Genomic DNA, 24745 nt, shown 5'->3' with positions numbered 1-24745 from the left:
CTTATCATGGCTCTTGGAATGGCTACAAGAATTTTTGAGCAAGGAGAGCCATTTGTACCTACTGATTGTGGCATTACTGAGCAGGGTGTGAGGTTCTTTCATGCCAGCTGAAAGTCCTATTGCAGAGTCACCCAAAGAGAGCAAGACATTAATTTGGTTCATTTTCCAGCATTACATTTAATAATTTCTGCAAATATGCCTTTTCCTATTATTAATAACTTTCACTTTCTTTCTCCCTATACCACCAGCTGTTTACAGTACAAAAAGAAGCTTGTTGAGGCAGGGGGACATGGACTTTGTTTTATACAAATGTGGTCTTGCTTACTTCAGAGAAAATTCAGTAAAAATTACATCACATAACTTAGTGGCAGCATGTAGAAACTTGCTAGAACTGCAAGAGTTCTGAAAGGCCACAGAGTAATGCATATTGCTAAAAAATTTCATCAATCCTTTTTGAGAGAGTTCAGTAACAAAGAACAGAAACTAGCTTAGCATGAAGAACATGTAAATAATACTAGAATTATTTCCCTAACTTTTTGCATGCTTTGCTTATTATACCTATTGCAGAGATTCAACAAAATGGCTATTTGATTTTTTTTAATTCCAAAGAAGTGAAACTGGTATAACTAGAGCATGAATATTAGTAAACACACAGATTTCAATACAATTTCACTATTAACTAGTCACAAAGTTTTTCACCCTCTTAGAAGAGATAACATTCAAATTGTTGAGTGAGCACAACAGAGAGTATAAAAATACTTTATTTTCATCAGTCTGTAGGTTATCATTACAATGAAGGGACAAGGAAAAATGAGAAAGGTCTCCACCAGTTCCATAAAAAAGGGATCAAAAAGTTATAGAAAGACAGATCTGAGAGTTACATCAGAAATCCCATTACAGTTAAAATAAAGCTGTAAATGTAAGTGTTGATTTATGTGACTTTTCAGCTTGTCCTGGCTGTAACCAACTCTTCTTCTACCATTCCCCAGCATCTTTATGATAGATGGAAAGAAAAGAAGGCATTTTTACAGGTTGCTGGTTATAAACTTAGTTACAATTTTGTGTTTGAAAAACTTCACTCAAAATATTGTGTTGTATTGCACTAAATAGTCTATTTAGTTGTTGTTTTGCACTGGGTTATTCATGAATTGCTAACAGCTGAGGATGACAGCACCCTTGGCTGTGCAGGTGTAGGTGCATAACTCATGTGAAGCCACTCAAAGTCCTGCACTGGTCACGAATCACTTTGTTGTTGCTTGTATGAAGCAAAGCAATGCAGAGTCCCCAGGCAGGTGCAAAGGAGAGCTGCTTTATTGCAAAGACCAGGCCTTTTTAAACACTTAGCCCATTATCAGTTACATTCCATTTAAATATAACAAATGTAATTCAACAAACCACCACAAACCATGGTGTGAGCATGTAATGGTTAAATAACTTGTTTTTCTACCCCCAATTCAGCTGAGTCACTTTGCCATAGTCCTTTAATGCTTAGTCAAAGTAGCAGGCCTGAGCCATGATTTTACAAGGGTAACAAGGCCCTTATTTTATAAGATTGTACTTATATGCAACAGTTGCTGATACAGATTTTGAATACCCAAAAAGCCCTGATCTTCCTTCATCTTGGCCCTTCAGAGAGACCAATTTGTGAATAAGACTTCAGGCAGAAGTGACTAGCCAGCTGTGCTGAGGTAAGTATACTTGTCTGCCACATTTGAAGTGCAGATGCAGGAAAATATGACTTTTTCGCAATCTGTTTCTTTGCCTAGGCTTTGAAGTATCATATATCATCCTCTGATGTTGTGGAAAGCACAGAACTGTTAGGACAATTTCATTTTACCGAATGGTGAGCTGAAAGATGGTAAAAGGAACATGAAGCCCCCGTCAAACCCACCCTATGCTGTGGCAATTAATCTGGGAGATCTGGTGCAGAAATGTAATTTTTCCAGTGAAAAGTGGAGAAGCAGTGGCCTGCAGCTGCCACCCTGGCCTTAACAAGAGTCCTGGGTAGGACAGTAACCTGTCACACTTATCTTAACTTTGATAAAAACTCTCTGTTCGCTTGGTAAAGGTGCATAGCAGAGAAATTCCTGCAGCCATAAACAGCATGAGTGGATGTTTTCCCTCTGCCTACCAGAATGCTGGGAGGCGCTGTGTTAGAGTGAGTGCCTGATAAGGGCAGTTTGGTGGTGTCGCTCTTTTGTCTTTCCTCTGCACATTCCCAAGACTTCCTTTAAATTTTCCCATAGCAAAAAAAAATAAATACTGGAGCGTGTGTAATAAGGATGGATCGTGCTGGAAGAAGCAGTGGTCTCTGTTTTTTTTCCCAAGCTTCTGCAAAATATATGCAAAAATCTGCAGTTTCATAAGTATTTTCAAATTTTCTTAAATGAAGAGCAGCTGAGAACTCATGTGTTTTGCCTGAAAAGGAGCCACTTTGTAAATACACAAATATATTCTACCCAAATACCTTTGGTCCTTCTATATCACTATTCTGCACAAATAAACTGCTATTTGTTCAGGTTTACCATGTAAAATATTATGACTTCATAAAAGTCAAATATGATGCTCTTCAATGAACCTTCCCAAAGAAAGCAATAGTGTGATAAACAGATATCTCTTGTGCAAGACAACACAAGTTTAAAAATAAAATCTAAACCTGTTTAGAATATTTTCATAATTTAAAGGCTTCTTCCCCCAATGACTTTAACACTGTGATAGTTGCAGAATCAGAGGGTGATGGTGAAAGGTAATTAGTCTTGCTTTTTGGTATTTTTTTCTTTTGAACACATTTTCCATGACAATGGTAAGCATATTCTTCAAAGGTACATTTTTCAATGTCTGGAGAGGCCATCTAATTCCTCTGTGACTCTCTGCTCATTCACTGACCATACTGTTAGTGTTCAACACTGATTATAGTGACAGAAAGCTTCTTGTTACAGTCTTAAGGCATTAGGACTAAACAAATCCAACACTTTAAATCCCTGCAATACTAATTTAGCTGTTCTCAGAAGATTTTAGTCTCATTCTGAGCTACAGAAACACACTATTGACAAGTGAGAGACAATCTCAGTCATACAGCCTTGATACAGCTAATTATTCTGCTGTCTTATCATAGGATGTTGGCACATAAACTCATCACAACTACTATTCTGTGCAGAAAAATATAAGAAAAATAAAATCAGTGTTATGTAACAAGCAAAGGTAAGAAATGCCACAAACAGCCTTTCACAAATGATTATGTATTCAGCTCAAGGGATTCACAGTAACCTGTAAAATCTGAAACGAATTTCATAATTTTGGAAAGATTAATATGGGATGATTACTGAAGTGGGGAAAAACAGGGAAGGCAAGGAAGTAGTGTAAAAGTACATACTAATATTCCTAAAGGGTAAATTGAAAAGTGTGTTTACATTTCAATCAAATAAATTACTTAACTTTGGAAAGCAACTGTAAAGCCACTGTGCAAACAACAAAATAAACGCAAGTAGTTCACTAAGTCAATAAGACAAGGATCATTTGTATTTATGAACAATTGCAGTAGACAAATTTTAAACAAACTGAGCTTTGAAAAATCAAAATTTCAGGTGACCTGTAACATTAATGAGCCAGTGTAAGCTCCAAAAAAAGAATGTACATGGAGATTGCTACTGTCTGCCTAAGCCAGAGAGTAGGAAACTAGGAAACAAGCTTATGCTGGACTAGTCAGGGCAAACATTTCCCACTGAGAGATACAAAATATCCAATATGTAAAAAAATGTGTCGGACCCTGAATTCCAGTGGTTAAAATTCTAAGACAATGGTGCTAAACTGCTTGACTTGAAGTAAAAAAATTAACTTCTAGGGAGGAGTGAAAGTTGGATTAATTGTTCTAATTTACATCAATTAACTACTGTTTGGACAAGAAAGTGTTATTTTACATTTTACAGTGATGGGTCACTGCTCTAGAAACAAGGGTCTTGAATGACTACTGCAAATCAAATTCCAGCTAGTTTCTTGAGAGCCTGAACAATTCTAGACCATAATGATAATTTAAGATGACATGTATTAGAGATTAAAGGTCCAGAAAGATAGCAGTAGCCTGTAAAATGGCAATCATTTTTCAGAAGCAAGTTTTGTCACCCTCTTCCCCTCACCATCATTTCTGGATCAGAATCAGAAGAAACTCAAAATTGAAGTCTTGGTGTCTTTTGCCACAGGTCTGCTTGCTCCTGAAGCATCCACCTTTCTTGCAATAAGAGCAGTAATAAGTAAGAAAACAGCCTGTCACATTTTTCTTGAATTTTATATATGGTTGATATGTATGCAAGTTTTATGCAGTCGGAGCCTCTTGCACTATATATTTTTATGAAAAAGCAAAACACTGCTAATACCAAAATTGTATATGATTCACAACTCTATATTAACCATATTAACAATATATATGTGAATCATAAGTATGTGAGTGAAATGTCCAGGTAATGATAGAAGGATGGACATCAGAGTCTTCAATTTGAACACATTTTAATAGCTACTAGTAAATAAATTCTATGTCTTCTGCAACTTCATTATAATCCATTTTTGAGACGGGTTCCTCAAGAGTGTGATGACTCAATATCCCTAGCATTTTAACAATTTTATTTTTGTGGTCCAGTAATGCTTGATGTGAAGAGTTAATACTAATCCAAATAAATACATATTTTCATCTCAAATAACAGAGGGTAATCTTAAGAGACGATGCCCTGATGAGTAAAGGGGTGTGATGAGTGCCTTCTAGGAGGATAGCTACATCCAGTAAAATGGCAAATGGAGATAAAGTGGTGGTAAACACTCCTGCAGATCACCCATTGCTGCTGCCCCTACTACTGCACAGAAAGAGTGACTTTGGTTTTGTGGAGGGGCTAAAAGGAGAGAAAAAAATCAGTACAGGAGAGAAATGCACATGGAAAGAAGGATTCCTATATAATCAATCACATATTTGACACTATTTGGAGATTTTTTTTCAATGGAGTAAACTGAAACTTTGTCATAAAACTCGATACCAGAAACATCAGTCTTGAAAATGCAGTAAATTCCTTTATAAGTGTCATCAAGAAAGGTCAGGAACATGCTGATGTTTCAGGAAAGCCTGGATTATTTGCTTCTGAGCTTGAACAGACGTAAACAGAAGCAGCTACATCAAAGTTATTGTATAATTAGGTTTCATGCTGGTTTGAAAGGTGCTTGTTATAGATCTTCTAATAGTAGATAATGCCACAGTTTGAAGCTGTTCATTTGGATTTTCTGCTACTTCAATGAAAAAAATGAGTATTTTCAAGTTGTGTGGGTTGCGTCATATCATCATTTTCATGCCAGGCAACTGGAATACCTCTTCTGACTCCATCTTTTCTAATGATGAGACTTAAAGATTTTTGTTTGCAAGACAAATACCTTCTGTCTCTACTATCTGAATTGCCAAATCTGTGGCAATTCTAAGAGTTAGGAACCTGTCCCTATCACCTTTTTTAACTGGTGGTAAGGAACTTCAGACTACCAAAGACAAGTAGATGATTGTTCCCTCACACAGCTGGGACTGGCAGTTTAGCAAACTATTGAAATATCAAATTCATATGCTATTGAAGCTAGGTTTCAAAAAGACCAACCTAGGATTTTTGTTTACTAAAAACCATTCAGACAATGGAGTCTGCCTGAAATATAAAGCTGTAATTTCAGGTCTAAATGAAGAAAACACTTATAGAGTATCAGTTCCCTGAGTCTCAATATACAGAATGCTGGTTTGTACCTTGTAGGTCTATTGATCAACAAGAATCTTGAGCCTGAGATCTCCAGGAAAAAATTCGTCAGCTGCTTTTTCATCCTGTGATTTTCAAGGACTTTGAAAGCAATTGTAAAATCCAGAATTATTCCATCCTGTCTCATTCTGAAAAGACTGAAATGCTGGAACAGGATAGATGCAGAGTTTGGAAATATTTCAGTCACAAGTAGAAAAAAATCCACTGGGCCATTGCAAATGCTAGAAAAAATGTGCTAGATTTCACTGAGATATACCAAATTAATTTAAATTTTTAATTTCTATGTAACAATATGGAAAATCAAAATTGAAACGAAAAATTAGGGAGAAGGCAAAATGAATTCCAGATCAGACACCTCTTTACTCTAAAAGAATAAAATGTTCTTTTTTTTTTCTTTTCTTTCTTCCTCCTTCTTCTTACTTATGCAGTGAAACCACATTCCTCAACTCCTTCCTGTACCACTCCTCACTCATCTTTTTTACCTTCATCAAAGGGAAGAACTTGTCCTAGACAGACACAAAGAACAAGGGAGAAGTTTTATCAGATAAAATTGGATGCAGATCTTATTCCTGCAGTTTCTGGGTAGTTGGCTTCAGCACCACCCTCCTGCATGAAGGTAGGTACCTTCCTTCATTTTGTAAAATAGTGAAACAAATATGATTTTTAAAGAGTCTATGATTTGCTTATGGATTTTTTATATAAATGTATCCTAATTCCCTGACTAGTTTTTCCTGCATTGCAGCCTTGTTTCCCTTCCTTCTCACAAGTTCTTCATTTATTTCCTATAACATGGAGACATACATTTAATTTAAACCATGAAAATTTGTATGTTGATTCCCATAAGTTTAGTCCCTTATGTAATTTTCCTTCTCACACCTAATTTAACTTATATTTTATTTGAATATATTTTGAGACACCCTTGACTGCACAGTGTCTACTGAGAAATATTCACATATTTTTTCAGGTAGCTGGCACCCTAGTCCTTTCAGAAGCAGAAGAAACTATTTGAGTGTATACTTTGCTGAAGAGCTGAGGGCAGGTTTTCTCTGAAAAACTTGATTAATAAAATTCCTATTTGGTTCTCTGTAGGACACAAGTTCTTGGTAGCTGTCAGAAGCAGGATAATACAGCTTGGATATTAGAACTCACACCTCTAATCATTATGGCAGTAAGAACCATATATCTTCTGTCTTGCAAAGTGTAATTCTGACACATATTGATGTTTCAAGCTTAATGTCCTGTATTGTTTAAAGCCAAATCTCTACCAACACTCTGAGGGTACCAAATCTGTAGCTCGTAGTATGCAGGGAATGCTTAAAGCTCTTTTGAAAGTTCTTGGCTGACAAATATTATTTATTGTGTTAGAGTCATAGACCTGACTGACTCAGAGACATGCTTTTATTTGCATGATATATTTCTCATCCCTCTCATATTGAAATCCATTCTGAAGTGAAAGCTGTTTATTAATCTTAAAAGTTACTGAGGCTGTCATAAGCATGGATAAGATGAGAAGTACTATTTTTTTAGCCCAAAGTTAGCAAAAGCCCAGTACTCAGAGGCAGCTCAGGTTGTGGTTTTAGTCCAGCTTTTCCTTTTTCAGCTTTATTTGTGTATAAGTTTGTTGCTGCACTAAGTGCACCAGCACTGATGTGTACAAGTCATTCTCTGCACTGGTACACTCCTAGCTGTCTTTTTGGCTACATTAGGAATTCATCGAGGATGACAGCCCAGGTTCAGGTACAAGAAATCTATTTTCATTCATCATGTGGTTGAACTAGCTGCTCTTTGATTGTTCTTGACCCTTTCAAAAGTCCATCTAACTTGTAAAAAATTAATTTGTCTTTGTACATGCTTGGGAAACATCCTGAGTTGGAGTCAGGATCTCCATGGGCCCCAAACACTAGTTTCAGAACTTACTGACCCTTTACCCTGTAGCAGCTTACAGAGAAAGGCAGCACTAAAGGACTCATGAGTCAGTTCTTGGACTCCTTTATAACCCAATGCTGAGGTAAAAAAGGGAATGTTGATTTCCCTTCAGGCTAATATACTGGAGTATAGGCAAAAGAAGTTCAGTACTGTCTATGTATCAAGTCAGCCACCCCTGCTAAGGGAACAGCAGGCTCCAGCACAGAAACAAACAGGTAGCTTCTCCTTAGTGCAAGAAGCATAATACACATAAACATCCAGAAATTATGTCATGTCAGATAGTTCATCCGTTCCTTCTATGTATGCAATTATACGTGTTTAACCATTAAGATGGGCAGATGCGTCTTTAGTCCAGGTGGTACTATCGTGTCACCTAAGTTGCTGAAATGCACCTAATTTTCTTCCAGCTGGTGTCTTAGTGTAAACAGACTTGAACAATTTCAAGGACTTGCACTGACATATAGGAATAAAGGAAAATCAAGAATATAGACAAACAAACAAAACAGTTTGAATTCACATAAGTATTTCCATGGCTTAAAATGCCTCTAATGGCCATATTTTTCATTATAAATACAAAATGTTGAAGCATATGATGTATGCAAACAAACCTGAATGAGTTTTACATGAAAATATACATGAAAGTGTTCTGTGAGACAGGTAGTGAATGCAAGATCTTCAAGAAAACCTCATCTGTTAATGCCAAGGTGCCATATAAGAGTGTGTGAGAAATAAGACTTCGGTGTCTGGGGAACTTCATTCTGTGAAATCCTCCAAATGCAAATCTTTGCTTAGACTTCTGGGCAATATTTGTTTTAAGACACATCCTATGCTGCAGCTTTTAATATATTAAAAACTTCATCAAAAGTCTCATAAGAACTACACACCTCTTCTGAAATGAACTTTAAGAAATTTCAGGTTTTAAGATTCTTATGTTATTTGACTTAAATCAGTGTCTTAGTTTGAGCTGGGAAAGAGTTAATTTTCTTCTCAATAGCTGGGTACAGTTTTGGATTCAGTGTGAGAATGATGCTGATCACACACTGATGTTTGGTTGTTGCCAAGCAGTGCTCAGCCCAAGTCAAGGACTTTTCAGTGTCCCAGGCTCTGCCAGTGAGGAAGTGCACAAGGAGCTGTGAGGGAGCATGGCCAGGACAGCTGGCCTGAACTGGCCAGAGGGATATTCCATGCCATGGAATGTCATGCTCAGGACGTGGGGAAGTTCCCAGAAGCTGCCAATGACAGCTCAGGATGGGCTGGGTATTGGACAGCATCTGGTGAATAATCTTACAGAGCATTGCTTTTCTTCCTTGGAGAACAGGAAGAGAGAACAGAGGAGAGAACAGATTCCTGTCTCTCTCTCCCCTTTTCATTACTATTATTATTACTATTATTATTGTTACTATCATTATATATTAATTTATTTCAATTATAAAACTGTTCTTATTTCAACCCACAGGTTTTTAAACTTTTTTTCTGATTCTCCTTTCCATCCTACCAGGAAGGGAGAGAGTAAATGAGCAACCATGGTATTTAGATTCCAGCTGGGGTTGAACTCATAAAATACAGGAGGATTAATTGACTTTATGGAAAACAGAACATGATTTTGTCACTCTATTTAAGTCTTTTTTCAGAAGAAGCAAGCATTAGTAAGCATTCGGCATGAACCACATTCTATGATATCTATATTGTCTTACTTCCCTACAGTGCTTTATTTTAAAGGATTTTTTCAATAAATATAGAATAAATGTTCTATATTGGAACCATACACACACTTGCATGTGCATAAAGGCATCTATGGTTTTCCATTATATAAAACACACACCAGTTTGTTTCTTCACCACTGAGAATCACTATAGGTATACTCACTCAGACTTGATAGTCTACTTGTGTAGGTCTGAAAGAAAATCTTGTAACTTATGTTAAGAGATCTTTAGCAAAATCATCATTATGAACAATCTCCTTTACTCTTTCCAGATCAGGCTGCATTAGCACAAAACAAGTGACTGCCTTTAGGTTACCATTGTGTATATGCCATTGAAATTAGAATTCTGATGGATTTATCTCACAGTCAAGTAGCTAAAACTTCTGCAGAAGAATTATACCTTGGAGAAGATTTTGAAAGACACTTTTCCCTCAGTTTGTTATATCATGCAGAAGCTCACACTATTCAGTGTTATTCACTGAAAGTTCATACAATTAGTGAAACAGACTGCTTGGTTCAGGCAGATTAATCAGACTTGTTACCCAGAATAGAATTATCCATAAATAATTCTTATAATAAGATAAGAAATGATAATGCACAGCTGGTGCAGAGGCGTGCTCACAGTGGGCCCAGTCCCTGCACAGGGCTGCCAGACCCAGTGTGATCACAGTGATAGAGCAGAACAGGACACGCTGCTCTGCATCTTGCTGGTAAGGGGAACACATCTTCAATATGAGTCTAAGGGGAATCTAAAAATTTACTGTTATTCCTATTTTTGTTTTAACGATTTAGAAGTACAAATTGTGTAACACTAACACTCCCAGTCCAAACTAAAATTCCTATTCCACAAAATAGCTGTGTTAATAATACAGGTAAATTTATTACACAAAACCACTGCTCTACTGAAACATATAGTGGCCTTCCTGATGACCCCCAGAATCCTAAGGGTGAAAATTTAATTTTCTGGGATTCTTAGGGCTTTACCACAGACAGCTCCCACTGCTGAAACTAAAACAGGTCAGGCAGAAGTTACTGGCTGCTAAACAAAGCTACAGCCAGTTTGGTCCAAGACAAGTTCAGACTGGTTCTAAGGCTCTGCACTGCCTTTCCACAGTAATGGAACAAATTTACTGTCCAGCCCACAGACTGTTCTCTTTTCACAGAACAAGAATTCTACTCGTTAATTTCAATACCAATGCTACTGGCTAGGGAGATCATGAGCAATTCAGGGATGATTACAGGTCTCTGCAAGGTTAAGACAGGGAGCACAGAGAGTCAGACTGTGGTCTCCCCAACCCTGCCAGTCATTGGGAAAGAGATGGCAATGGGCACATCCTGCAATTTAGCACCTATATGTATAGCTTTTGTTTCAGGCAGAGGCCTGTCTTTCAGGACTACATGACCCTCCAGAAACAAAGACAACAGATGTTCCCTTTACACTGACCTCCAATATCAAGTTCTGTCCTCATGCCTCTCAGACCTTGAGTGTCAGGATGTGGGGGAAGGAAGCACTAACAGCAGCAGAGGAATATCAAAGGTAGCAACCACTCCAGCCAGTTTGACATACTGAAGTTGACAATGGGAGGAATGCACCTGTGATTGCTAAGGGATATTTTAATGAGCCACCACTCTCTCTTATCTGCTCACAAGTCACAGTGATCAGGAAGTTCCCTATTACTGTGGGGGGAACAAAAAAAAAGTCATTTACATCTTAAAGAACCCAAGAGAGAAGATCAGGGAACAAAAAGCCAATTAAACCTCAATTAGAAAAAGCAACATACAGGAAGGAAGACAGGAGAAGAACACTCATGGCTTTACCAAAAAATAAAAGAATCATTCACTTTTGTGAGGGTTAAAAATAACTAAAAATGTGAAAGGAGAGCATACCTCATGATAGGGAAGTGTCTACAATGGTAGAGGCTTGATGAGTCAAATGACCCCTTCACTGGGAATGTGGAGATTGATGCAGAGAAATGTTTGATACACTTTGCTGCTTGATGCACTTAGAAAAAGAGAGCCCACAATTGGGCACCTTCAGACTCCCTTTTAAAAGGCATTTTGCCTAGACAGTGATTTGTGCAATATAGCCCACCTCATTTTTGACAGTAATGCTGCTGTCATGGGGTTGTTACCTGCGGAAACACAGTAAATATTTCTAAATCCCAAATAAGCCTAGTTTCTGAGTTGTCAGTCTCACTTTAGGAAGTCTCAGATGGGCAGCAGGATGGCAGGCTTAGATGTCCCAAGACACAGCCTGTTTACAATCATTTAAATCCTTGCTACATCCCAGTGTCGGTGTCACAGTCTACCAAACAAAGAAATATGAGAGAGATTCAGCATCCTAGTGTTTTCAACAGCAGATTATCATGTCCTATTTGTTTTCTCATTAGCAAATTAAAGTGAGAGAAAATAAAAGTGATATTAGCCACACTGACTGAGCCGTTCAGTTATTGTTTCTTCTTAGAAAGAAATCTGTGGATCTTGGTGAATAAAATTGCAGAGGAGGATTGATTGCAGCTTATGAGGGATAAGGCTGTCTGTAGGGAACACAACTATTTGTGTGTCCCCACCTCCCTGCTGCTGAGGTTGCCTTTGTTTTTCTATGAATGCTTAAACTTAAATGTTGCAGAAAGGTTTCTCCCATAATGTCATTAGTGAAGTCAGAGCAAGTCTGTGTTCTTATGACTCCCAGTCCTGTGCTTTAAACAAACATAGATCTACTGTATCACTTTATAATCTGGTTTATAAACAATTTTATAGCTCTGAAAATGCCTAGCCCTAAGAATGATTTCTAAAAAGACAAATTGCATAATGATAGGGTACACATATAAATATTGTGTCCCTTGTTTAAATTTCACAAAACAAATACATTAAAGCAAGTTCTGGCAGGCAACCTAAGGCTTTGAACTATCTGAATTGTTTCAGTGTGGTTCTTTTTATAAGGAACACTTATTTCCCCAGATGACTGGAGAACATAGAAAAAGAATGTTAAGTATTTAACCTGCTAAGTTTAAAATAGCTCCAATCAGTGAGCTATTTATTACTTCAAATATTTTCTGGAAGGAAAAAGAATAAGGCTAAAACTTACTGCTGCACTTAGTAGATTTGAAAATAAATTATGGTGTGATAAGACCTTGCTACATTCACATTTTTGAAGGTGTCTGAGAAGGCATTCCTCTGTTTTTTCACTAAGGCTGCATTTTAATCAAACTGAGCCTGTAGTTCTCTTTAAATAATATATATGCAAATATGTAGAAATGTCACTTATCAAATAATTAGGTACATGGATTAAACTTTTTATTTTCTTCTAATTTTAGCCACTTTGTAAATAATCTTTCAGACTGTAGGATTCAAGAGGCAGTATGGGTTTCGCATTTGGAGAGAACTACAGAACATTAATTAGTAAATTGTTGTGTTTTATTCTGTATCAACCCTTTTCCCTGTGTAGGATTTCAATGGCAAAAAATTATAGTGCCTTGTACTGAATAAGGCCAGTATTTTTGTTTATTATTATTCTTGTTATTATGATTATTACCAAGGCATTTACCATGGTCATTGCAAAAAAAAAGCCAAAAAAGGTAATTAATGCATACTTCTGAAATTTTATAGGACAGAAAATAAGCACATTATTAAGATATAAAATGCATTTTTACTTGATAAATAAAAAATAAATTTATATGGAAATTTGATTTTTTAAAATATTTTTCTTTAATTTCTTTTTTGCATGTTTGTGTTATCAGTGTCACTGAACAATGTCAAGCTATTGGCATAACAATAAAGCACGTGGAAGTCTAACTGGGATTTCTTACACCAAGTGCAAAATTGAATCTTTCTGCTAACTTATGCTGATCATATCATGAAGTGGACTTGACCAGGAATTATCTTCTGAAGACACAAAATACTAAGTTTCCATAAGGGAAAGAAAAGTATCTTTTGCTTTGAAGAATATTGTAGCAAAGGTGTTAAGAGACAGCAAATTGCTGAATCATTAATTGAAATTTCTGATTTTATTTCTTCATTCTCTGCAAAGAGAAGTGAGTAATGTACAGTTCTGCTTGGTATCAAAGCAAGAATGGACCTACAACTGATATGCTGTTAAAAATTTGTTACATAATGTCCCTGTTAAAATCTGAAATGGCAAGCATTTTGGTGTGTGCATGGAGTTCAGCATTACAGAAGCGGGGGTTTTTTTGATTTTTCAGCTGAGAAATGGATGAAAAATTTTATTACGGATATTATATCATTCAAGAGTGAAAAATATTTTTAAAAAATCATAAGTTTTGTTCTCTGTGGACACTGAAAACACTCATTTAAAGCATTTTCACATCTATTAGAAATGGAAACATCTTTCTTCTTAATCTACCAAGCAGCTAAGACATAGAAATTTATGGAAAAGATTGTTAATACACAATTACTTGCACCTACTTTATGTGAGCTATTCTATCATTGTATAAACCTATAGGTAAATATTACAGAGGAAAAACACATGTTCACTGAAACTGCATATACTTACATTAGTTAAAATGCTTGTAGCAGTTTCATTCCTTCCACAATTCAGATTCTAGGTCCAAATTTGAAAGGTTATTTTCAGAATTAAATTTCATAATTAAATTAATATGTTCAAGACGCCATGATGAAATAATTTTTGAATTGTCTAAAATCTTTGAAAATTATGAATTGCCTATGAAAGAACACTAATACTCTGTGCTTAACATTTATGCTTTTAAGAGGGAAAAAATAACTTTAAAAAAGGACATTGATTTGACGTCCACAAAGCACAAAGAAGCAAATTAGCCATTTTTTGCAATATTTTGTTTCAGAAATAAAGCAATGAGTTGCAAGAGCAAATTGCTTATCTTCATTTTTTCATGGTATATTTAACCTTCCTTTTATTCTTCTGTATTATGCTGTTTTGTTTTCTGTATTTATTTATTTATTTATTTGATTATTTAATTCTTTATTTATTTAATTATTTACTATCATGCAGAAGGCAATTTTTTTGCTCTAATACATCTCTTGAATGTTGTCTTTACTAATTGGATTACCTCCTCCTTCTGCAACAACCAGTCTTACTGGACAATGAGGCCGTGGAATGTCCTCTGGCCTTTGAATTAAAGGCTCTCTTTCCAGACTTTCAAACTGGGTACCAGGTACCAGGTATAACTCTTCTTCTAGTGGTATCTTAGTTAGGACAGTCTGTATCTTGAGAGTTGCAGAATATCACACACACACACACACACACACACACACACATACACACACAACATTTGTAAGCTAATAAGTAGCCAAATGATGACCTCAGTGTATATTTTCTATTCAGAAACATTTCACAATGTTCTAGCTGCTCATATACAGGATATTAGCTATTATTTATCAACAGAGATCAGCGTTTCCACGAGGTTGATGACAGAATCAGAATTCCTGATATCTGCCCTTGGAAGGACAGCCCTTCACTAAGTTGTCATGCAATTCACTGCCTATGCAAGGATAAAGAAAAAAAGCTGTAACTAGCATATTATTCACCTAGTTTAAACTGTATAATGAGGTATCTTTTGCTCTCAGTGGATTATTAGGAATTTTGAAATTTTTACCTCAGATTTTAACTCAGACATCTATGAAAATATCATGTGAATCTTCTAATCTGAGTTTCACATAATAAAGTCTCAGCTTGCAAAACCTGCTACTGAGTCTCTATGCATTGCTGTTTCTCCCAGGAGTACTCTGTCAAGTTCACCTCTCTTTCCATGTGGTCCCAGCCAGCTCTCCATATCAAGCCCAAAAGCACCAAGGGCAGTTGGAGTCACAGGCTCCTAACTCCCGTCCTCCCAGCCAGGGTGGCCCCTTCCCTTGCTTCAGTTCAGACCTACAGCCGCCTGATCATCAGGACCAGGTGCTGCAAAACCCAACTTTGGCAGGAGTTTTCTGAGCAATACACAAAACAGTGCACATGCCTAGCCTTTTGGAAGGCTTTAAATACTAATCTAAAGAAGCTGAATTCCTGCATTAGCACAGCTCTCAACGTGCATGGCTCTGTCTGTCACACACTTAGAAGGAGTGACGGCATAAGGATATGACAAATCATCCACAGACAGTGTGCTTGCTCTTATCTGTGCAGACAGAGGGGAGAGGTTTTCAAAGTGTTTCTGCTGCATTACATTTCTTAAGAAATGCACATACTGTTATGTTTTTTTGCAGAAATTGATATTTTACATTCAGCCTAGAGACATGCTTGCTAGCCCAGTTAAACTCCAGGTCTTTGCAAACATGCAGGGAATGGACCACCCTGCAGTTAGCTCTCACATATTTGTTCTGAAACCAGCTGTGACAGGCTTTAGATCCTGAATGTACATTTATCCTGACAGCTGTCCTAAGGTGTTCAAGTGTGTAGATATGCTCTAATATCTGTTTCTTACAGCACATCATGTGGTAAGTAGTAGTCAGCAAATCCTTCTCTTCCTTAGTCCAGATCATGGTTATTGTAATTCACTTACAGTTTAAACTGTTACATATTCTGTGTGTAATATACACCAGATGTACCTCACAGGTGAATCTATTTTATTTGAGATAAAACAAATACATCAAAGTCCCAAGTCACAACCTTTACTTCACCTCAGCAAATAAAATATCCAGTACATAAAAGCTTTAATTTTTTTGATGTATATGAGGGATTCACTTCTAAGAGAAATGGGCTTTTTGCGGGGGGACTTTTTGATGATCTCAAAATTTTTGCCTGGACAATTAGTTTTTAACACTGCAATTTTTCACTCATAGGAAAATAACTTGCACTTCTTTCTGCAATCCTCTGTTTGTTTCCAAGATTATACTTTTGTTTATTCAGCAATCATGCTCTTTGGCAAACTCCTGACTGAAATTAAAACCATCCAAAACTGCAGAATCTCTATTGGATACTTGCTCCCATGTGTTCTTTCTGTGAGCAGTAAGCATGAAAGACATGCCTAACCTCTCCTTTGGAGTCAAATGTGAGTAAAGAGGAACTAAGCAGAGAGGAAAGCATCATAAGGATAATTTGTAGAGCTAGAAATTTATTCTTTTGTGTTTCAAAGGAAGAGGCGAGGCTTCTGGACCACTTACTTGGTAAACGTCATGATTTTGGGTAGCATTAAATACTTTTCCCTTCTCTTGTAAAAGGATAAAGATAAAAGGTTGGATGGGGTTTTGAGCAGCATTGTTTAGTGAGTGGTGCCCTTGTCCATGGCAGGGAGGGGTCGGAACTGGATCTCTTTGTCTTTACCCTTTCAATCCAAACCATTCTAAGACTCTGTGATATCAGAGACAGAGCTGACTCTCGACAGTCAATATATAACATTCAAACAATTAAAATCTAACACTTTATATTATGGATATTTTATAAATTCAAGAATAGCATTCAGCAATTTTACCATATAAATTAGCTCTATTTTATAATCCTTTATGAGACAGAACTTCTCATAAGTTCTAATTAAAATTTCTAATTAAAAGCACCTCATTCATATTTCGCTTACAACAACAAAAGTTTTTACTACTCTAAAATAAGCTTCATATTAATTTCTTGTTAATGTGATCTGGGTACTGCCAGACAAACAAAAAAAATATGCAGAATACCAAAAGAACAGTACTAAAATATTAAAGAAAGAATTTCATCCTAAACTCACGGCACTTTTATTCTGCTTTGACTCTCTTTTGGCTTGTGGAGAAAACCACAAGATTTTTAGAATTATTTCTTCCAAATCTTTTGCACTGACAAGAAGATAAAAGAACATAGATGACTATATCAGTAGAATTCATATTACACAGGTATAGACTGTCACTTTTCTTCTACTCTTAAATAAGGGGTAGCATATAGCTCCACTTTTCCCAGGAGCAGTATAAGTAATAGAACAAAGCAAAGTTATTGCTTTGTTCCCAAAGAAGATTACTCCACTTATGCACCCACTTATATCAATGCAGAGATGTACAATATGCTGCATTTTTCAACTCTTCTAAATTTACTACCTGCACATCTAGATGGGAAAAACAGTAATTCATGGGAGCTTGTTCCATTTTTGAAAAAAAAAATATAAACCTGGAGGTGTCCTGCATTTCCTCTGTATTGTTTATGTTGAGAATGAGGAAGGTGATAAAAACGCTGAAAAATTTATTTGTGAACACTCACCCATACCTGAAGCTGAAAATGAGCATGATTCAGAGAATTTAAGTTGTATATTTTACTTCTATTTTCTTTGATAATGCATTTTGCACACCCCTGCTTCCAGTTGGATATGGATCTTACGGCGTTTTAAATTGCTTTCAACTACATGGTAAGGTCCTAGTACTAGATACAATATATGGGATAGAATATATCCTCCTCTGTTTCTGACACAGAACAGAATTACACTTCATTTCATGTCTCATTTTAATGAATTCTTCATGAATTCTTTGTTATTTTATTTTTAGAACAGAATAGTAATTTCTCTCTTTAATTCAATTAAGTCCTTTGAATAATTTATTCATATATGTGTAAGTAGATATAGTTCTGAGACTTACTAAAGTCATTAAGTATTTAGCCCATTTTCAATGTGTTCTTTTTTAAAAAATTTTTCATTTCTGCTTTGCAGCCACAGGGCAACATTTTATAATATCTCTCATGTAATTTATTCTCCATTTTGTGATATTTTCCTACATGACAGAGTTACATAATTTTGAGAATGTACCAATTTCACTATAGGATTTAATTTTTCCCTGATGAAGGACTGGCATGGAACACAGAATCACAGAATATTCTGGAAAGGACCCACAAGGATCACTAAGTCCAACACATATGGGAATGGCCCATACAGGGATCAAACCCACAACCCTGACATTAGTATAGCAATAGAGTTGGACTTCATGTATAAAATATTACATAATAGCACCCTTTCCTTAAAGTCTTGTTTAATTATTCTAGACTACATAGAATATCACTTAATGCTATCAAGTTCTGTAAAAATAGAAAAGCCATGAGCTAGTTAATTTTCTGTTTCTGTAAATAAATTTTACAATTTGATATTCAAGTTATTAAAACAAAAAACCTTCCAGGCTGTTGATGTTAAAAAAAAAGTTCAACCTTGAGTAATTTCTAATTGATAAAAGAAGTACATGATGTTCCTTTTCAAATGTACAGAAACATATTAAATAATAATTGTTCTAGTCCAAACAATCTACATGGTTACCAGGACAATTGTAAACCAGAATAACAATAGCCATTATTTATCCATGTTAAATGTTTTCTATAAATCGTCATGAATTTATAAGATGAACAGTTCTTCACTTAGACAGTGGGAATATGATAATAAAGCATATATGTTATTTCTAGAAAGATGTATGGAAAAAATTTAAGCACCTTTCTGTATGAATAATAATACAGGACATAGATATGACCATTCAAGTGAAAGTGCATAGGATCATGTATATGTAGCAGAAATTATGAAAGAGAAGAAGGAGGGAGAATATCTATAATTCTTTTCTATTCACTGTGTTTATGTTGTGAAAGTGACAAGCATCTTATATTTCTGCATTTCTTAAGGAGTTAATGATCAGTTGGTATTAAAGTGCCTCAAGTCATTAAAGGTTTCCATCCTATATTATTCTTCAGGAAATGCACACAGTTGCCATCACTACTGTATAAATGAAACAAGAACTGATATTATTAAAAGCTTTCGTACATACAGCTCTAGACCTGCCCAGAATTCTCCAAATCTCTTATCTCCTGTGCAATTTACTCAATAATCAGAGTGCAGCTAACCACTAATGAAGCAGTTCCTTCACCAAGCTCTTGGGATAGCTTAGCATCAGGTTCAAGGACAATTGCTGGTGTGAAACCTACTGTTGGGGTAGGTTATGACAATTCTATTGTTTATTTGTCAGGGCTATTCAGCCTTTTTACAATAGTTAAGAATCCACACTGTAGCTGCAAATATGAAACAATTCAGCAATCAGAGATTCAAAATAGTTAAAATAGAAAGAATGGGAAACATTGCAATTAGTGATAAAAATCCCATTTTTCTCATTTCAAAAACCATCAAAACAATTACATATTCACATGTCTTTCTGAACAATAGTGACAAACAAAAAAAGGGAAAGGTTATTTATTAATTTTCATCTTAAATAGAAAAATAAAAAAAATTAGAAAATTACAGAAATACAGTAGAAATACTGGTAGCACTAGAAAAATGTGTTGGAGAAGTTAATATTTGTCCCTTTGCACTTTAGACAGCCCCCATGGAAGTAACTTACAAAGGCAAAAGAAAATTCCAATCTATAGAAATAGAATTTGATCCTATGCAAATCGGTCAAAAAATATGGTACTTGCTGAAAGAATGCTTTCTTTTCTAGTATGGTTTTATTTGTCCCATTGAATTCCATGACTACCATACAGTTTCTGTTAAAATCTAGAGGCTGGTTCAGACAACAGGTATTTAGCTCAGTAAGAATCTTTCATAAAGACAGGATTAGGACATTTTTTTCTGCAAAAGTAAATTCTTGTTGCTCCAACATTAAGTTTTAGGTTATAAGTGTAATTGAAAATCACCTGCATTTTAAAATTTATTTTAATAGCAGAAAAATCTAGTCTTAAATCTGTAAGGTTGAGAACTGCTCTGTAACTGATGCAGAGGGGTCCACCTTTTTTTTTTCATTGCTCCTTTCCATTATTCAGGAGAAAAAAAAAACCCCTTATAAATATTATTTCCATCTTCCCTGAGACTTTATAAAAATGAATAATAAAATTAATGAACAGAAAAATTGAAAGAAGTTATGAAGTTTGACCAACCAGGATATTTAAGTAATTTTTTACTTGGAGCATAACATATTTTACTTAAAGAACAGTCCTACTGCACCACAGTAATAGTAACTGAATCTTTTCAATAAATAGATCCCTAATCTGTGTTTCTAAGTTATTGCACTCCTACTTGTTCTCCCTGGCTGATGTGAAAAGATATTTCCCTGGAGGTGTCGGCAGAGCTGCCAGTGCTGCAGCCCCAACGGCAGCTGGAAGTGGAATCCCAGGTCCACAATCCATGTTCCAAGTTCATTTCTCCCAGCTCTTTTATTGCCTGGATGCATCAGGCTGAAGGAAAATTTAGGCATGCCCAGCTAGGACACCACCCACAAGGAGTTCATTTGGCCTACCCCTGAGAGGGGTACAGGGCGCTGGGGAGGAAACTTTTCCACTTTTCTGCTCCTTTTTATTTGTGAGAAGCAGAGGTTCTTCACTGATTTTTCAGCAGATGCATATGGCACTTCCCCTGCACAGCTTGGTGGCGCAAGTCATGATTCAGGTATAAGGGACGGTCTCAGAGGCTTGTGCCGAGCTATAATTTCATAATATCTGAGGACTTTTCCTCTATAGTCTACCTCAACAAGTGTCACTGTGGTCTTATTTCTCTGCTCTCTGAAAGAAGTCCAAAGCATTTATTTTAAAATATGGCTTTGTTTTGTTCTAAAGCATCGGGCAGTTACACACAAATGGATACTCTGGAGAGTTAAGTGATAACAGATGCATAAACCACTACTTAGTTTCTGTCTAAGCTTCTGAATAATTAAAAGGCTATATTCATATGAACTTGCATCATTTTTCTTTACATACTTCAATCTCTAGAAATACCAAATTTTGAGACACTTCTTAGATGACATAAACCACTGCAGAAAAAAAATCTTCATGAAGAATTTTACATGTTGGACCACACATAGTGATCATTTGCCTTTACACTGCGAGGATAGAGTATCTAATGTGTATTATGTGCACACCTCCCTGAACAATTCTTAAGTAGGCATATCAAATGGTAATACTTTAAAAAGTAGAACCTCTTTGTGTGTTGGCTGCTATATTGTCTTATCTTTTTGAAGAGTCTCTCTGGTGAATATCTAAAACTTGCTGTGCATAGATACAGTGAAATGTCACTAGGCAAGGTACTTTGATGGAGTATTTTAAGGTCTGTTAAACTCCGCATATTGTACTTTCATGCTTTTCTAATTTTAAAAACATTCTTTTGATACATTTTCCTATTCCGATAATGGCATAGCATTTACATGACTCTCAAAAAATTAAACTTTGTGCTTTGTTTAGCTCCCTGTTAAGAAAGCAGTATTGATTATTTTTTTTTCCTAAGACCAAGACAGCTTTCAGGTTTGAATGACTGTATCATCTTCTTCTTTTTTTGACTTCTCTTTCACGCTTTTGTTTATTTGAGGTATTAAGAAAATCCAATTCAAGATTTCTTGTAAAAGGAAATAAATAAATTTCTTTTTCTTAAAAGCTTTGTCAAAGCCTGAACCATTTCTTGCTTCCTGACCAGATAAACAAGAGAAATATACTCATTCCTGGTACAGACTTAAAGTAGAAAAGAAGATCAATCAAACTCTAAACAAGAATTTTAGTATCTTCTGTGACGGATATATGTTTTTCAAACTTGTTCATCATCCTCTGTTTTCATTCCATAATTTTGGAATGAAAACAGGAGGCGTTGAAATATTGGATTTTTTTCTCCTCTTTCAGTTCTTTCTCGGCCTTTGATTATTTCAACTTGAATTTTAAGACTTGCTCCTTCCCCTATTTGATAGATCACTTCTACATCACAAAGCAGCCATAATGGCCCTCTATCTTAATTTTAGTTTTCCCCTGCCTTTTCTAAAGCAGAGAAAATACAAGTAAACAAACAAATAAAAAAACCTGCAAAAACCCCCAAGCTAATTAATCTACTGAGTTCCAAAGGTAAGCTTGCACTTCCACAAATTTGTAAATTTAGTATTTAAAAAAATCAGTTCTTTTAAGCAATATATGTTTACTGAGGGTGTTTTTGTTATTTATTTGCACCTGCAACTTTCCAAGCACAATTCCTCCTGGATACAAACAGCACAGCCTAACAACTAGGCTTGAAACTCAGGATTGCTGGGACTTGTTTGAAATGCTGGCACATGATATCTTCTCCTTTCATAATGGTTGCTTTGCAGCAAGTAAAATTGTTAATTCATTGCTTTGTAAAGAAATTCAAAGTACTCAGAATATAAGAAGTGCCCTAAAAAATAAATTGCACTGCATTCTCTTCTGATCTTTTCTATTTCTTTTCTATTCTGTTTTAGCCTATCCACATGATATTGATCTGTCTGAAAAGATCTTCATCATTTCAAAGGATTTCAGGTTATGCACCACATTGTGCAAAAATACCTAATGTTTGTGGAAGCTGTATTGTCACAATTCAGTCATTCTGGAAGTGTATTAGATCTTTATATATTTTTTTTCTTTGGCAGATGCTTTATTTTCTATAACATCAGATGTTTTAAAAGTGTACTCTGGGTGGGGAACAAATTAATTTCTTGTACTTCAAATGGATAGAGTTCTGTGATATTGATATAAGCTAACATGAACTGATGCTTCTGCCAAACAAATATTTTAGTCATAATGCTTCAGGTTATGTTCTTTTCCTTTTCCTTGAAAAGGAGACATCAAACATACCTACTGTTCAGAATGTAATGTGCTTTGCACTCTGGAGACATTATTTTAGTTTTAGCACAGAAATAGCTAAATAGAGCTAAAAATTTTTAAAACTTTCAAAAATTTGTTAGTAATTTGGTCAATACTAAAGCATATACATGTATATATGCGTATATATATATGTGTGTGTGTGTGTGTATATTCTACCACAGAATACAGAAAAATATCAAGCAAGCTGCAAAAATCCAACAGGAAGCATTCTGAAAAATTAAAATGCAAAAACTATCCCTTTGTCAACCTAAGTTGCTATGAGTTAATAAAAGCAGGTAACTATTTTATCTGGTCATGAAAGGTGTAAATTTTTATTATGAAGGCTACAAGTGCTTATGAACTTCTTTTTAAAAATTGAAAAGGTACAGCTGACGCCAATAATTGGAAGAACCTGAAAAGAATATTTTATATTGCTGTTGTATTGTACAGGTTGAAAGTAATGAAGACATCAATCTTGCAAATGTGGATATGTTTCCCAAGGCCACTGTCACCGGCATTAGTCTAAATTTATTAAAGCACTCACTGGTGTGTCAGTTACTCTTTTTTATCAACCTGAGTTCCTCCCTTCTAAGGGAATGGAGCTGGCCAGCAGCAATCAAGACAAGTGTTACTTTATGCAATCAAAACCACAGGATTATTTGACACGGTCTTGTGCTGAGCACCACCTTTTAATAAGTCAATTACTTTATATGGAAATGAACACCGCAAGTGAAACACACACAAGGAACTTCAACATTCTGTTCTAGTGAATTTCTTAGAGGGTGAGATGGTTAAGAGTGTACTTTTAGCCAGAAGTTTTTTATTGCCTATCAATTTTCAATATAATAGTGGAGAAACACAGACATGCTCTAGAGCTTCACTCCAAGTCAAATCACTCTAAATCAAAGCATGATTATTTTCTTTGTCTCAAAAGACCATAACCTGAGAATAATGATTCTGTAGAACCTTCTGTACCTGTCTCTAGTTTGAGCTTTCAAGTAATTGGAAAGAAGCAAGATTCATATATTAGGAGTGCAGCCATCACAGTCAGAACAATATTCCATTGGCAATAGAGCTATAAAAGATGGCCTGTACTGGGAAAAGACCCTCCATAATTCTATAAAATTGCAACAAAAACATTACCTAAAAAGCAATATAAAAAGGGAAAGGAAGTCAAGTTAACAGCCATAAAACAATGAAAGCATTTAGTCTTTCAGATTAGAAAATTTAGGATTTTTTTCAGCTGAAGCTGCATATGGGACCTTGAACACCAGACCACAAGCTGCCTTATGTCCTGAAGGAGTGCTATCTTCAGGTTTTACAGTGTGGATATTATTATTCTTTCTCTGTAGCCAGTAAAAATTATTATCTGCTGATTGTAGATAACTTTGTTAAAATTCCACCTGAAGAAACAAAAGAATAGTTTCTTGATTGTCAAAAAGATAAAATCATTAGCAAAATATCCAAAGGAATAAAAGAGAACAGAGTAATAAGTCAAAAGTAATGTATCTGTCTCTTGATCTCTGTACATGGAGTCCTTCCAGGTAGTCTTCCAGTTGTTTCATGCAGGCCTTGAGAAAAGAGGTCAGACTTCTGTATACGATACTAATGCTGTCCACCTAATATTTTAGCATATTGATATAATTTTAGACCTCTTCTTCAATAAATTGCTTAAGTAATTATTCAGAAACTATATATTAATGATTCAGTTAATCACTTTTATGTCTTGCACATGCAGTATCTGTTTGTTCCTTATATGCAGAGAAAGCAGACAAAAGTCCTTTTAAATTTAAAAAGCAAAGCCATTCTTCTTCTCAGGTCAGTAGCCTGAAAAAAATCTCCAGAGTCTGGTAACTAATCTGAAAAATCACT

The sequence above is a fragment of the Zonotrichia albicollis genome, chromosome 5 (assembly GCF_047830755.1).
Source record: "Zonotrichia albicollis isolate bZonAlb1 chromosome 5, bZonAlb1.hap1, whole genome shotgun sequence".
NCBI lineage: Eukaryota > Metazoa > Chordata > Aves > Passeriformes > Passerellidae > Zonotrichia > Zonotrichia albicollis.
Note: the sequence above shows the minus strand (reverse complement) of the source record.